Raw genomic sequence first — 4,304 nt, 5'->3', positions numbered from 1 at the left:
TAATTTCTGACCGTGAATCAATTATGATGAAGAAATCTTATTGGCTTGATGTGTACATGTGTTGCTAAATGTTAAATAAACTAATTTCATACCAAATCTTATTTGGGAGTTTTGTTCTAATAATCAATGATTTATCTATAATTGGAGGCATACAATTTCTACTAAACTAACCAACATTATCAACATAATTTTATAGTTTGAAACTGTAGTCTTAATTAATAATTCGAGCAATCAACTTTACAAAAATCAATTTGTAAGTTGACAACAAAGCACATGTGACCATCCCATAGATGCAACTATTAAAATTAGTAAACTTTACCTAAATCCCATAGTGAAAAAGCCCAATTACAATATATCCCTCATTTTTCTTAAATTATCTGATTTCCTTTTTTTCTATATTTTTTATACATTACTTATTTTGCTGATACATCATATTTTGAGTGTAGAATAATTAATGTTGTTGAGTTATTTATGGATAGTAACGTAATTTAAGTTAGGATTAGTTGTTTCAATCAATTACCGTGCTAATTAAGGGAAATAATCTTAAAAAAACGTAACAGTTATGAAGAGGAAGAAAAACTCAAAAAATAGAGCATAACTGCGAACAAAAAATTCAATTCAAAATTTAATTTTCATCAAGCAAATCGAGATGAATATCGCAATACTACTGAGATATTATGGAGTTTGGCAATCTAAGGTGAGTTATGAACGATACAAAGGTGATAGAATCGTAGTGGACGACAATGTATCTTACTCGAATCTAAAAGCAGAAATCGCTGCTGAATTGACCATAGATGAATCAATAAAAAATATCAAAATCCGATACATCGTTCAAGGTAACTTGTCGCCAATAATTATTCATAATGATATGAGTGTTAATATTTTTATAGAGTTAAAGAATAACGAGCCTGGATTCGTAAAGTATCCCCTATGCATAACAATATCTCATAGAAAGAGATGTGAGTTACAAGCATTCGATGCTACATCTGGAGCAATTGTTTGTGCCGAATCAAAAAGAATGAGTCACAAATTTTTGGTTTACACGAATCTGGTAATGCTGCAGCTTGTTATATATCGTAATTGGATGTGACGAACTACATAATTGATACAATTGGTGTGGAAGTGAAGGAAAAGCAATTGTATATTGGCAAAACAACACTAGTTGATCTAATGGCCAAATACAAAATTGATAATTAATTCAATTTCAAAGTTAAAAGATATGACACTAAAAGGTATGTGCATTTGATGATTTTGGAAATTTGATTTTATAAAGATAATTTTATTGTTTTATATTTATGATACAATAGACCCTTGTGGTCGGGTCCTTCCCCGGACCTTGCGCATAGCGGGAGCTTTAGTGCATCGGATTGTGAAATAAATAAATAATATATTCATGATACATACTAAGTATTATGTATCAAATACAACAGTTAAAAACTTGTTGTCAGAATGTATCAGATACATATGAATGTCTGTGTATCTAATACATGTTAATATTTTTTTATTTTTCTTGTCATGATACATCATAACATTATGTATCTAACTTAGTTCAATAGTTTTTCCAGATATACTATTGATTTTGTAAAGATAATTTTATTGTTTTATATTCATGATACATACTAAGTATTATGTATCAAGTACAACAGTTAAAAAATTTGCTGTCAGAATATACAAGTTTAGCCAGGAAAATAACACAATCCCTGCAAAAAAAGGAATACACAATTTAAAATAAAATAAAATCGACATATTAATAATTTAAATATGCATATTTGTTAATACTCACAAGCTATCGCTTTCTTGTTGCGCAATTCCTTCAACGTATTCAACTGCAAAAGGGTGGTATGCTTCAAGCATGTTACCGATTGATTTGTCCTTGTATGAATCAATCTATGCCAATCAGTATGTTCATTCTTCTCAAAAAAACCACTATCGTGAAGATATGTAGGTAGCATTACTGCTATCTTTTGAATCTCTGGGGAAGGGTTCCTACTTCTTCTTCTAGGTGATGAATCATACACGTGTATCAACCTCTGTTTCAACACAACTACCGCAAGAACCCCATGAAAATCTCTATCACAGTTTATCGAGATGTATACCTTATTTACCAAATATCAGAGCAACCCGGCGGGTATTGATAAACCTCTTATTATGTTCTTCACAGATCTCTCGTGATGAGCAATAACAGAGGCCCTTGTCATATCTTCTTGGGTAGAAATGTCAAGTGGAATGTGAAGTATCGTGTGTGTGCAAATTTGATAAAAATTTTAAAAATACAGTTTGTTGTTGTGTATCGATACTGATTGGCTAACTGCATCTTGAATTTCTTTCGAAGGTAGTAAAATATTACATTGATGTGCTGCACATTTTAAAAAAGTATTAGTTATACAAACTGATACATAGTTTTTAAATAGGATAGAATATGCTGTACTGGATGTATCTGATTCATAATATCTATATATCAGAAATTGTGTTCGACACATAACAGATGCTCTATAAAGAAATAATTACCTCATTATTTCAGCATCTGTTCGGCTGTGACATGAGGTAGAACTAATTCTTATCTTGAGGAAATATCACTACAAAGTCTATTTTTTCAAACCCTAATGAAAAAAACTTGGATTTGTAATATTCCTCTATTGGTTTCCAGAATGAAAACTTATATTAAAATGACAGAACATATATAATAAACAACTTGTGTTGATATAAGTTGTAAATGTCATACTTACTTGTTGGCATGTGATTTTAATAGTTCTTTATCTATCCATTGGGAGTATTTCCAGATATTCTCGGTTGGGGATGATAACATATGCCAAAACCTTCAAAAGGTTGTGTTTGATGCCTAATAGATGTCATTTTTTCCTTACCCTTTTCACTCGACCCAAATTTTGTTAGATACGGCGATTGTAAGATCTTAGAAGACAGCCTACTTCTTAGAAGAGGTGTCTTCACATCATCTGGCAATACATTGGTTTTTAATGGAAGAGTGGTAGGTAGCTGGCTATCACGTAGTAGACATTCATTCTGAACTACTTGTTCATGACTAACAGCAGTCAATGGCATGGCAGGTAATAGAAGTCTGTATATTAGAGCATCTATCACATCCAGATTTTGGGCGATATCGAAGTTGAAGTATTGGATTCCTAATTTTGAAGAATTATAAAATATAATGACTTTATTATTATAAAATTTATTAAATCTAAAATTAATGAATCAAATACAATTGATTCATATTATCGATGCACTGGGTTTGATTTTTTCTTTATCAATTTGCTCAACATGCTCTTCAACTTTATCAGTATTATCAACGGCCTCTCTTGCATCTTTCATGGCATTATTCTAAATGTAATACATAACGTCAGTACTAAACTTATTAATGTTGAATTTATCACAATAATTTATCCGATACGTTACCTTTAATGTATTAGAAACAACATTCACCTGAAAAGAATCTGCTCTATCTGATTCCTTTTGGTGTGTTGATACATCCCTTAATTGTGGTGGAATAATAGATGTTTCTGATTTCTACAAATGTAATAATAACAATTATTTAAGAAAATGACTGTTGAAATGATATATTACCTTTAATAACTTTGTTCCTGATACATTACCTTTAATGTATCAGTTGAAACATACTGTTCAAATGATTTTGGAACATCTGATACAATGTTTTGCTCTGATACATCATCCACTTGTTGTATAGTGTTGGATGGTTCAGCTTCTTGTAAATATAATAATATTTACTTATGATATATGACAATTACAAAGAAAATTAAATATCTGATAGATGAAAATGAAATGTATCCAGTAGTTTAAAAGTATATCAATAATTACGTGATGTATCTACCTTAATATCTTCCTGGACATGAGATCGGTCATTTTCTACGGAGGGGTGGGGGAGGGAGGGTCAGATTTATTTGGATCACTGTGCTCCTCTAATACAGTAGGTGCTTGTTGTTGTTCCAACACATGGAATGGTTGAACAAAATCATCTTTTTTAATTTGAGATGATGTGCCAGTCATGTGGTGCACTATATTGTCAATGGCTTTCAAAAGATCAATATGATTTGAATCAATTTTATTGTCTAATCGCTTGAACTTTTGGTCAACCTTAATATAATAATTTGAAAATTCAAAATGTATCAACTTATTAAAAAGTATATTGTGTGTGTGTTAAATCGTATAGTAATAACTCACATATTTCTTTAGAGACTTCTTTATGGACTTCTTTAATGCTTTGAATTGCACATGAATAATTTACACTGAATGACCGAAAGATTCACCGCCTACCACTAACTTTGCCGCTG

Source organism: Solanum dulcamara, chromosome 8 (genome assembly GCF_947179165.1).
Source record: "Solanum dulcamara chromosome 8, daSolDulc1.2, whole genome shotgun sequence".
NCBI classification, from domain to species: Eukaryota; Viridiplantae; Streptophyta; class Magnoliopsida; order Solanales; family Solanaceae; genus Solanum; species Solanum dulcamara.
The sequence above is the reverse complement of the archived record's forward strand: the minus strand, read 5'-3'. Positions refer to the sequence as shown.